We start from the raw sequence: 13173 nt of genomic DNA on the forward strand, positions 1-13173 counted from the left end.
TTGGAGGAGAGCCACTGGATCTGCACAACAATAAATCAAGTTCCAGGGGGTGAGGAAGGAGGGGTTGGACTATAAATCCGGAGTCCAAAACTAAGCAACATTCCAGCGGTCCCTGGTGGCCTGTGAACCTGTAACGTCCGATTTCTGGAGAGATCTGGCCCTGCCCACTGTCACTATCTTCACGAAGTCAAAATGCCCGGGTGCTCCAAAGCGTGGCCCCTCCCCGCATTAGAAGAGCATTTGGTTTGGGTTAAACTTTCTGAAATCAAGTCGTGGGTTTGTTCGACTTTCAAACAGAAGGGGAAAAAAAAAATCAAAACAGCCCAGTTCCCTCTTCTTCTCAAGCTGAACTTTCCACAACAGTTTCAGGGGTGACAGAAGCCACAAGGAGCTCAGTCAGGCACAGCAGGGTAGGGCCAGGAAGGCCAGGAGGAAAATCCCACAGCTGTGCACTTGGGAAGGGGTGGACCCAGGCCTCTCCCCTCCAGGCTTTGGGTAAATTTGCCTGTGAAAGGTCACCAGTGAACAGCCTCTGGCTCAGGGATTTTTCTCCAGGCCAATACCTCAGGTTTCTGGAAGAGAGAGGTCCTATTTCCCATTAAGTCAGTCTCCTAGAAATAACTCTACCTTTTAAAGTGGCACAAATGCCAGGCATGAAGCTGCAGTTTTCACCTTTGGTTAATGGCCCAATAACTTTTGTTGCCTTGGACCTTCAGACTTCTTTTCCCCCTCTATTTTTTTTTTTTTTTTACGGTACACGGGCCTCTCACCGCCGCTGCCTCTCCCGTTGCGGAGCACAGGCTCCGGATGTGCAGGCCCAGCGGCCATGGCCCACAGGCCCAGCCGCTCCTCGGCACGTGGGATCCTCCCGGACCGGGGCACGAACCCGTGTCCCCTGCATCGGCAGGCGGACTCTCAACCACTGCGCCACCAGCGAAGCCCTCCCCCTCTATTTTTAAATGAAAATGAAAGCAAGGGAATTTACTTTGCTGAATATTGACTAAGGGTCTACTATGTGCCAGCTAGGCTAAGCCCTTTAAACGTATCATTTTGAATAATTCTCTTCACAATTCTGAGAGATAAATACCGAGATGGTGCATGTTACAGATGAGAAAATGGAAGCTCGGAAAGTTCCCATGATTGGCCTGATACCACACAGCCAGTGGTGTGAATAGGGTGCAGACTTAGGTTAGTCTCTAAGTTCATGTCTCTTATCCACTAAGCTCTACTGCTCCAGTATCACACGGTTCTTGTGGGAGCTGTAGCTAACTGGTTAAAGAATATAGGGGATGAAATTTTACTATAGTTAATTAGCTTCAGTGAGAGCTGGGCAACAATAATAACAAATAATAACCTTGCTAAGAAGCTGCCAATTTTTGAGCACTTTCTATACCCACTTTACATATATTATTTCAACCACCCCACAAAAGTACCCTTTGAGGAAGGGGGCATCCCCATTTTACAGATGAGGTAACTGAGTCAGAGAGAAGGTGAGGAGCTTCCCTAAGGTCACCTAACCAGCAAGTGGCAGAATGACCTCTGGGGGTCAGCTAGTTTCTAGCAGCGGTTCAAAGACTGATACTGATGCAGAGCCTCAGGGTCTTGGTTGTTTCTGCAGAATATCACCTATAGGCAAGATGGTATTTTACGTTTTTAAACTTAAAATGACTAAATGTATAATTTTGCACTAAGATGCCATCCTAACTGATTTCTGGTTATGGGCAAGGCCAAAGGCCTAAAGGAGAGTATGAGAACAAAACATAAAATTAATAAAACTATCCCTCTTGTCTCCTTGCCCTCCCTGTGAAATGAGTGAAAAAGGGCTCCTATTCAATTTCGTGAGCAGGTTGCTTTCATGTTCCATGGAAGCATGATGGGAACCCACCTCTGCCAGCTGGCCATGATATTTTATAATTCTTTAACATTAAGATAATAGCAGCTGGCCTTTATGAGCTTCTCCACATGACAGGTAGGTTATTATCCTATTTTCCAGATAAGGAAATCCTGGCTCGAAGAGGTTGAGTGATTTGCCCAAGCTGAAATAGCCAGATGATGAAATGGCTGGGACGAGAACTCTGGTCCTCTGATATTTTCTGAAGGGCTATTTCAAGCACCTCGCATGAGTTCCACACCCCATCCTTGTTTCTTTTCTGCTACTTCTTTCCCTTGCTTGCTCTAATTCCTTTCCTAGGGCTGCTATAACAAATGACTACAAACTCAGTGGCTTAAAACAACACACATTGATTCACTTACAGTTCTGGAGACCAGAAGTTGGAAATCAGTATCACTGGGCTGAAATCAAGGTGCTGGCAGGGCCATGCTCCCACCGGAGGCTCCAGGGGAGAATCCACTTCCTTGCCTTTTCCAGCATCTACAGCTGCATTCCTTGTATTCCTTGGCTCATGGCCTCTTCCTTCATCTTCACAGCCAGCAGCACACCATCTTCTCTCTCTGATTCTGGTTCCCTCTTCTTCCAACACACTCCTTCTTCTCTTCTGTCGCAGTCAGGCCTTGTTCTCTGTTTCCATCCACACATGACCTTCTTTCTCTTCTTTTCTACTTTTCTTTTGTGCCTCTCTCTTATAGGGATGCTTGTGATTGCATTGAGAGCCCATCTGGGCCAAGATAATTTTCCAACTCAAGATGCTTAACTTAATTACATCTTTTTCCATGTAAGGTAACAGTCACAGCTTCCAGAGATTAGGACCTGATATCTTTGGAGGACATTTTTCAGCCTACCACGCCTGCTTTCTCCCTGAAAATTGCCCTTTGCATTATTTCTCTAGGAGTGAAAGTGAGGTTAAGTTTGATCATCGACACTCTCTTGCCTAGTCTCCTTGGTGACCATGAACACTGTACATTTACCTAGGTCTTTCTAGTTATCCAACTTTGTGTGCCAGTTGCCCCATTGGGATATCCAGTCCATGGTGCTCCCTCTCCTATGCAGTTGTTGTGAGAAAGCTTGACACAAGTCAGTGCCTGGTGGAAAATAAAATGCAAGGAATTAAGCTCATGAAAAGGGAAAAAGAAGGTCTTTGGGGAGTTGATGACCTAATTGAGGCAAAGCATCATGTACATATGAAAAGTTAACTGGGAATGCCAAGGATTGTCCACTAAATATCAATTATAAAGGGCAACTGGAAATTATAAGTGGAAGGCATCCTGTGGTCAAGAGAGGTCATGAAAACCTTTCTGGAAGGGCTGAAGCCTGCACTGAACTTTGAACCTAAGCTAAGGTTCATAAAAAGAGAATGGAGCTGCCATATTTGAGCATCTTTTATGGGCTAAGCCTTTCATACCTGCCATCTCATTTACTCCTTTCCACAACCCAGGGTGGTGGGTATTTTATGTTTACAAATGGGGAAACTGAGGCTTGATTGGAGTGATTATGTCCCCTGTTCAGCTGGCAAACGGCAGAGCTGAGACCCAATCTTGGGCCACCTGCCTAGAGCCTATGCACTTTCCATACCCTGACACCCTCGGCCTACAACCCTAGCCTCAGGGGTAAGTAATGGTAACATGGTCCTGGTGTCTAGTGGACTTAAAGAAGAAGATGCCCATATTGTGTTAAGCAGGGGAACAGAAGCCACCAAAGTTAACACCTGGACTAACAAAGTATGTTCACTGGTGTCCCACAGCCTGTATCAGGCTCGCAGGTGTGTTTTGGAAGGGCTCAACCAAGGTTTAAAGAAAATCTGGAGCCCAGCCTTGCACCTAAATATAAAAAGTAGCCATCAGCATGATAAAGGGGGCAAATTTCTATTCCTGTCTGGCAAAAATCAGCTGGTATTAGAGCAGATAGGAGTTCACCACCCACAGTGAGGTATTCATCTGCAGATTTCTGGATGGACGTGAGTTTGAGAGTCCTGATAAACAGTCTCTCCCAACATTCAGGCACCCATCTTGAGAACCAAAATCAGATATCCCCTACCTTCAATGTTGATTACAATTTCTAAGCAATGTCAATATACTGACTGAAAACAAATGGAAGCACAATTGTGTTTTCGAGCAAGACCTCCCCATGGGCCCATCACACGTTGCCTCCTTGGAATCACTGGTATGACTCTGTCTATGATGAATGATAACTCTTGTCAGATGCACGCTGTTTTCGTGTACAAAACATTTGCATAGGCTTTAATTCTTATTATCCTCAGAAAAATGATACGAGTTAGTTACTATTCCTGTATGAAGATGAGGGAATACTTTAAAAGGCAAGACCTACTGGGAAGAACGCTGGTGTTTTGGTTCAAGCCCTCATGAGGTCTCAGTCCAGGGTTTACCTTTCCTGGACCTTAATCTTTATACCATGAGGGACTTGTCAGAAAAGATGGCTTGTATGGACCTATTTACTCTGAAATTCTGTGAAAGAAGAGCAGAATTTTCCAGCTCCAAACATATACACTATTCTTTGTAATGGCTTAAAACTGCCCACATTTAAAATAAACTGTGAATCACGATGGGAGAGTTTAAGTTTTAGCAGCCACCTTGCTCTTCAGCACTGGTCCTGTGTCCCTGTAGGCCCATAAGGCCCAGCTGGGTCCCCTCACAGCTAGTCAGGTTTTTAGAAGGAATAAACTCCTAACTGTGAAAACCTAAATTAGTTTTCTGAGGAAAGCGAGCCTCAGAGAAATTCTGTCACTTGCCTAAGGACACACAGCTCGTGAGTGACGGTGAATCAGAGTTCAGGGCACCAAGCATGCAGGACAGCAAGAGTCTATGGAGAGGTGTTCCAGGCAAGAGCATTTTCTCCAGCTCTGATTCCTCTTGGGGTTGAACATGAGGTAAATTCAGATCTGTCCTTCAGGCTGGGTTCTTTTATGTCAGATTCAATCACCACCTACCCCTTGACATTTTTTTTTGGTGGGGGGAGAGTTGTCGAAGGCCTCTTCTTTAAAAATATGCGTAAGAACTGATGGTATCACCAGGCAAAGCTGTGGATGTATCAGAGCCGAGGTGGGTGCCTGTTTGGGTCTGAAACAAAAGCTCTGTGATTGGTTGATGTGGCCTGGCAGGTGGTGGTCTGTCCACCTGACCAGCTGGTACCATTTGTGAGACGCAGCCACGGGCCTGTGGACAGGCCCTGCCTGGGGGGAATCCTGAGTTCTGCATTTGGTCCAAGTTCATCCCCAATTTAACCAGTGGTCTGGAGCATTTCCTCCATCTCTCTCTACTTTCCTCATCTGGAAAATGGGAACATAACACCAATCCCCGGAACGGTTCTGAAGCACAAGACACCAGCTTTGCCATGAGCCTGGGTTCAAATCTCAGCTTCTTCCTCACTGGCCGCGTGATTTGGGGCATGGTATTTAATCTTCTGAGCCTCAGTTTCTTCATTTGTCAAGTGAGGATAAGGACTGGCTCCAAAATGAAATAAAATCATAAGGATAAAAAACCAAGTACTTAGGATAAAGGCAGCCATTTTTGTTACAATACCAAAGAGTTTGGGAAACAGAGAGAGCTGCTAAAATCTAAGGTGGAGACATTATCAAAGCTGCATTATTATCACTAACCCTCGCAGATGGGCCTGGATGAGGGCAGGGAGGCAGTAGGAGGTCAGAGAAGGCATGACTGCAAGGGCAGCTCCAGGAATGCTCAGGACAAGGGGCGTTACATGGTTTTTTCTTTTTTTTTTTTTTGAATCATGACATTTTAATAAAAAACTGTTATTTAAAGGACATTTATATATACTAAGAAATTCATTAATCATTCTCTTTGAATTGTTGGACTATACGTATTGCTATCACTCACTGTGTTTTTGGTTTTTTTTAACATCTATATTGGAGTATAATTGCTTTACAATGGTGTGTTAGTTTCTGCTTTATAACAAAGTGAATCAGTTATACATATACATATGTCCCCATATCTCCTCCCTCTTGCATCTCCCTCCCACCCTCCCTATCCCACCCCTCTAGGTGGTCACAAGACACCGAGCTGATCTCCCTGTGCCATGGGCTGCTTCCCACTAGCTATCTATTTTACATTTGGTCGTGTGTATATGTCCATGCCACTCTCTCACTTCGTCCCAGCTTACCCTTCTCCCTCCCTGTATCCTCAAGTCCATTCTCTACGTCTGCGTCTTTATTCCTGTCCTGTCCCTAGGTTCTTCAGAACCTTTTTCTCTTTTTTTTTTTAAGATTCCATATATATGTGTTAGCATATGGTATTTTTCTCTTTCTAATTGACTTCACTCTGTATGACAGACTCTAGGTCCATCCACCTCACTACAAATAACTCAGTTTCGTTTCTTTTTATGGCTAATATTCCATTGTATATATGAAGGGGCACTACATTTCTGACCAGTTGTAAAATCCATCCCACTGCCTACTCCAGTCCCCAACACACACACACACACACACACACACAAATTGAAAAGCAAACCACAGCGTTTTAAAACCTCCTGTTGGTTTTGCCTTTCCTTCCCCACGTATTGTTTTTGGGAAAGGCCGTTTCAGCCACAGCACTGCCAAGAAACAGGGTGGTTTCCCTTGACCGCCGGCCACGAGTATGTGCCTTTTCCTAAGCTTTGTGCAGGAACCCACAGTGACTTTAAAAAATAATAAAATTCTTCTCTATAAATAAACCCTTATGCTTTCTGCTGTGGGTCTTGGAGGGATGAGTTTCCTCTTCGTTTTGAACTCATTAAGGCCCCCACTCCCCTCCACAGAGGAACTACATTGTGTAGCATGAGTTATTCTGGGTAATCATCCTCCGTTGTGTTTTCCATCAATGCAGGAATGGCAACATTCAGGAACTTTTACCTAAAGATCTGCCTCTCCTCCAGAGACACACATCATTCCACAAAATACCCCATTCCCACTTCCCCTAGAGATTTTACTATTACAGCCCTCACTGATTTTCCAGAGTCTGGCAAACTAAGCACTTATAAGGATTTACTCTGTGACATGGAGCAGTGGAAAGATGATAAGTTTTACAGTCCAGAGACCCGGGACTGAATTCTGACTTTGTTCCTGACTAGCTGTGTGATTCTAGACAAGAAGCTTACACTGTCTTGGGCAAGGTACTTGACATCTGTGTATGTGCCTGCCTGAGATTATTCACCTTGAAAATGGATACAAATGATCTATAATTCATGCACTGTGGTGAGAATTAAATGGGAAAAAATGTATGTGAAGCCCCAAGCACACAGTAGGTATTCAGTAAATGGCCATTTTTATGAAGTTCTTGGCAGAACTAATTATGGCAAGAAGAAGAAGGCTGATTCTGCTGGGATTCTGAAGAGGATGTAATGAAGGGATAATTTATAGAGATGGGCGGGGCTAAGGGAACCAATAAGGGATGTTGAGTCACTCAGAGACCTGCAACAGTGGGACCTAGACCTAGACCTAATGGGACAAGAGGAGGGCCAGGCATTGCTGAAGCCCAGTCAGAGGTGGAGGCATGGAGGGGGCCATGGGCAGGAGCTGTAGTTTTAGAGGAACGAAGCCACTGACAGAGAGAGGCACAGAAGCAGGGAGGCAGCTGAGGGGAAGTGTCCCAGCCTCTCCTGTTCCCACCCTCTAATCCCTTGCCTTTGCCTGTCACTGGCCAAGCCCAGCTGAAGACAGAGACAAGGGAGTCCCCGGATGCAATCCTAGGGGTCAGCCTCCCAGGACACAGTGTAAACCAGAGAATAAAGCTCGGTGGGAAGAGGGTGCAAATGGTGAATCACTAGGCTGTTTGGAGAGAGGAATTCCTTGTGACTTACATATTGGCTAGTATTAGTCAACCCAAACCATGAACAAAACTCCTGCAAAAATCCTAAAGCGGTCATTGTAGTCACATCACTTCAGGCCTAAAAAGCCTATGGTGGTTTCCCAGTACCTAAAGACGTGAGCACCCCCCCCACCCCTGGCAGCCTGTCCCAGACCCTCTGTCCCAGCTCATCTCCTGCCTCTCCTCTCCTGGAACTTTCTGGAATGCTTTTGCCCTGACATGCTTCTCAACTTTGCACTTGAAACGTTTGATGGGTGAAAATTTGACTGGTGAGAGTCCTTACAAATCCTCCGCCCCTGCCCTCTGCTTGGCCAACTTCTTGTCATCTGCCAACATGCAGGTGGCACCTCCCCTAGGTGATACACCTTACCCACGCTCCCCAAAGTTCTCACACAGAGGCAGCAGAGTGTTACAAGGCTCTGGAGCTGGACTGCCCAGTTTGCTGTGCCTGGATACAGCATTTCTTCGCTGCTTTGTTTTCTTGCCACTTAACCTCTCTGTGCCTCAGTATCAGCATCTGTAAAATGGGGTGTTGCTAATACCCACCTCATAGGGTTTTCCTAAGGATTAAATGAGTCAGTGTTTACAAATCACTTAGAATAGTGCCTGGCACAGAGTAAGCACTTAATAAATATTAGCCAGTTTATTTTTATCTCTTTATTATCAGTATATCACAGTCCTTAACACACCTAGTATAATTCCAGGTTTATCTGTCTGATTTCCACATTGATTCTTTGAGCAACTCAACGACAGGGTCTAGAATAGTGCTTGGCACATCGTAGGTGCTCAAAAAGTGATCAGTGAGTGAATGAATAAATGAGGGAATACATGAATGACATAGGACTCAAAGTGAATTGGGGGAATCTGGTTTGGGCTTTCACATGAAGCATGGCACAGGCCTTTTCTCAAGGATATGAAGAACTAAAGAAGTCAGAGCCAGAAAACTCAAGCTCCTCCAGGGCAAAGCTGGGCCACCCACAGGGGCAACTCCCATGTAGGCCTGGCATGAGTGAGTCCCTGCCCGGAGCAGATACCAGCTTTCTAATATAATTGTGTGATAAAAGAAACCACTCCCCCACCCTTCACACTTCCTCCTCCTATGTTAGAAACCAAGAGCAGTGATGTGCATTCAGTGGTCTCTGGGGAAAACCATACTTCCCCCTGTCCAGCCAAACTTACCATCAGGACATTCACGGGTGGAGGGGTCTGATCAGAGGATGCCATGAGTCCCCAGGGAATGCCTGCACGTCGTCTGGTCACTCTGTCCAAGGGGCAGGTGTGTGCTTGGGGAGGAGGGACGCAGAGGCTCTGATACAACAGCCCTGCCCCTCTTCCTGGCTTCCAGGATGCCCTCCTTCCTCTATCTGCTCATATGTGTTCCCTCCCATCATATTGAATTAAAATAAAGTGCAAGGGCCTGCAAAGCTTGAGTGATCTGCCTGGCTGCCCCTCAGCCCTCATTTCCTTCACTCCCCACCTCACTCACCCCACCGCAAGCCAGCAGGCCTCTTAGCTGGTCCTCCATGGACTGAGCACGCTGGCTGGCTATTTCCTTGCTTAAAAGACTCTTGCTTCAGTCATTCTTGTGGCTCTCTCCTCTCCATATTTATTTATCAGTTCCTTCATTTAACAGACAATTTTTAAACTTTAAAGTTTTTATTTTTAATTATAGTAAAAAAACATGCAAAATTTACAATATTAACCATTTTGAAGTATACAGTTCAGTGGCATTAACTGTGTTTACCTTGTTGCGTGACTATCACCACCATCCAGCTCTATCTTGTGAAACCCTTTCCATCTTGCAAAACTGAACTTCTATACCCATTAAGTACGAACTCCCCATTCCCACTTCTCCCAGCCACTGGAGCCGCCATTCTAGTTTCTGTTTGTATGTATTTGACTACACTAGGCACCTCATATTGAGTCATACAATATTTGTCCTTTGTGACTGGCTTATTTTGCTTAGCATAATGTCCTCAAGGTTCATTCCTGTTGTAACGTGTGTCAGATTTCTTTGTTTTTTCAGACTAAATAATATGCCAAGCGTGTATATACCACATTTTGTTTATCCTTTCATCTGTTAACAGACACCTGAGTTAATTCCACCTTTCAGCTATTGTGAATAATGCTGCTCCAAATATGGGTGTACACATATCTGTTCAAATCCCTGCTTTCATTACTTTTGGGTATATACCCAGAAGTAGAATTGCTGGATCCTATGATAATTGTGTGTTTAATTTTTTGAGGAACCGCCATACTGTTTTCCATAGCAGCTGCACCATTTTACGTTCCCACCAGCAATGCACAAATGTTCCACTTCATCCACATTCTCTACTTCCTCACCATCACTTCTTATTTTCTCTTTTGGAATTTTTTTTTTTAATAGTAGACATCTTAATGGGCCTGAGGTGGTATCTCATTGCGGTTTTTAACAGAGTTTTTGAGCACCAACTATGATCCAAGTCTCAACTAGATAATTGTCAGGATATACAAATAAAGTCCAGTCTCTGCCCTCCAGGAAGACAGAGGGCAACAAAATAAACCTGAATTGATCCATTCATGGATATGTACTAAGCCTACAGTTATCTCATTTAATCCTCATACTGTTTCTAAGGTGAGTATAATTATCCTATCTTAGTGAAGGAACCAAGATTCACCAAAGTTCATTGACTTCTCTCCCGTTTATATAGCTGATACACGTGACAGAACTGAAAACACATGTTTTTGAGACTCAAAAGCCCATGCTCTTTCTGACAGTTGTTCTCAGATATTTTTTTAATTTAACTGAGGAGAAAAATATAAAAATAACTTTGAGGCACCCACAGACTTATTGCCAACTTTTTATCTGGCAAAACAAGAACATTGCAAAGCAATTAATTCACCATCTAGTGTCACTATTCTTTTTTTTTTTTTTAAACATCAAAGGTCACCATTTTCATTTTCTCTGCTCTGGTCCTGATGTCTCTCTCTTTTTTTAAAAATTAATTAATTTATTTATTCATTTTTGGCTGCGTTGGGTCTTCGTTGCTGCCGTGGACTTTCTCTAGTTGCAGCGAGCAGGGGCTACTCTTCGTTACGGTGCATGTGCTTCTCATTTCAGCGGCTTCTCTTCTTGTGGAGCACGGGCTCTAGGCGCAGGGGCTTCAGTAGTTGTGGCTCATGGGCTTCTAGAGCACGGGCTCTAGAACGCAGGCTCAGTAGTTGTGGTGCACGGGCTTAGTTGCTCCGTGGCATGTGAGATCTTCCCGGACCAGGGCTCAAACCCGTGTCCCCTGCATTGGCAGGCAGATTCTTAACCACTGCACCACCAGGGAAGTCCCAAATGTCACTATTCTTACATAGGAAGAAATTTAACCACATACCCTTTGGAAAAAAACCACATACACAATAAAGTTTAGCTGAATAAACTTAGCTTTATGAAAACCTTACTGCACTGCTGGTGCTTTTCTCATTTCCCTACCCCAGGAGTGAGGAACATGTCTCAAACCGTGACCAGTCCTTGGCTTCTAGATGTCAAGTGCTCCAGCCCTGTAGACCCTCAGCTAGGTGCTGTGGGAGATGCCAAGCCCAGCATAAGTCAGCCTTAGGATGAAGTTAGACTTGAACAGAACAGAGAGAATTAAGCACCCCTGCAGGTTGGCCAGCCTCATCTCCAAGTGATGGGAGGCAGGAAGCTTTACCAAACACTGCCATTTCTGCTGCCTTCACGACCTCTCCCTTCTATTTTTTAATTTGCTTTTTATTGAAGTAGGGTTGAATTACAATGTTGTGTTAATTATTGCTATACAGCAAAGTGACTCAGTTATACATATATATACACTCGTTTTCATATTCTTTTCCATTATGGTTTGTCACAGGATATTGAATATAGTTCTCTGTGCTGTACAGTAGGACCTTGTTGTTTATCCATTCTATATGTATCAGTTTGCATCTGCTAATCCCAAACTCTCACTCCTACCCTCTCCTACCCCCACCTCGGCAACCACCAGTCTATTCTCTATGCCTCTGATTCTGTTTCTGTTTCATAGATAGGTTCATTTGTGTCATATTTTGGATTCCACATATAAGTGATATAATATGGTATTTGTCTTTCTCTTTCTGACTTACTTTGCTTAGTATGACAATCTCTAGTTGCATCCATGTTGCTTCAAATGGCACTCCTGGGCATATATCCAGACAAAACTATAATTCAAAAAGATACTTGCACTCCTACATTCATAGTAGCACTATTCACAGTAGCCAAGATATGGAAACAACCTAAAAGTCCATCAGCAGATGAATTGATAAAGAAGATGTGATACATATATACAATAGACTACTACTCAGCCATAAAAAAAAAAAATTTCACAACCTCTCTTGAATTTCTCTCCTCCTAGTTTTCACCACCAATTCAGGTCCCATTTTCCAGAGGAAATGAAAAATCTCCATACCAGAGCCACCACAAATAAAGGGAAAAGATGAACAATGAATGGTGAAAGCTGTTGGTAAATAAAAAACACAAAGGTTTGTGTTAAGAATATATAAAAATTCAGGAAGAAAATCAATAAGGAAAAAGAGAAAGGCTTAGACAAAAATAACCTTCTATCTCCCAACCTCCAGCCTCACCTAAGTCTAAATGTCTCTCCAGACACAAGCAGAGAAATTACTCTCAAGTAGAGATCGGGTCAATTCACCACACTGCTCAGAAAGGCAGAGGGTTGTTCTCAGGGTGACCAGCTCAGGATTTGGAACCAGACTGCCTAGTTTCCATCCCAACTCCCTATTCACTAGTTTTCTGACCAAGAGTAAGTTACCTAACCTGAATTTCAATTTCTTACTCAATAAATGAGGATGGTTGTATGAATCTCATAAGGTTGTTGTGTGAAATCAGTTATTACTTGTAACATTACTACTTGAAGATATTGCCTGACACATGGTAAGTGTTCAAGAATTATTAGCCTCCTCTGCAGGAAGTCCTCCAAGACACAGCCTTCTTCCCTTCTATCTAAGGCTTCTGTACTTCTGTAAGATCCTGAGTACCCTTTTATCACAGTATTTTACCAGATTTTTAAAAATTGTAAGATTTTTCACCAGGCAGACAAGTATAGAGAATAAATATAATGAACAGTCATGTTTCTTCCATTCTGCTCTTCAAATCATATCATTTTATCATGTTTGAATCAGATTTTTTTTTAAAGAAAAATTCAAGCATTATAGTAAAGCTGTGTTCTCTTGTGAGCCAATCTCCAATGTTATGCCTTTCTATCGCTTCCCAGATGTGGCCACTTTTCTGGTTTTAATGTTTTCTATTTCTCTGCAAACATTTTTACTTTATCCATGAACAATATGTAACAGTTTCACATGTAATAAAACTTTATATAAATGATGTCATACTAAAAATATCACCCTGATTATTTCCTTTCTCATTCAACATTATATCTTTGAGATTTATTCCTGTATCAATATGTAACTCCAGATTTT

Source organism: Mesoplodon bidens (assembly GCF_964165515.1).
Source record: "Mesoplodon bidens genome assembly, chromosome: 2".
Lineage (NCBI taxonomy): Eukaryota > Metazoa > Chordata > Mammalia > Artiodactyla > Ziphiidae > Mesoplodon > Mesoplodon bidens.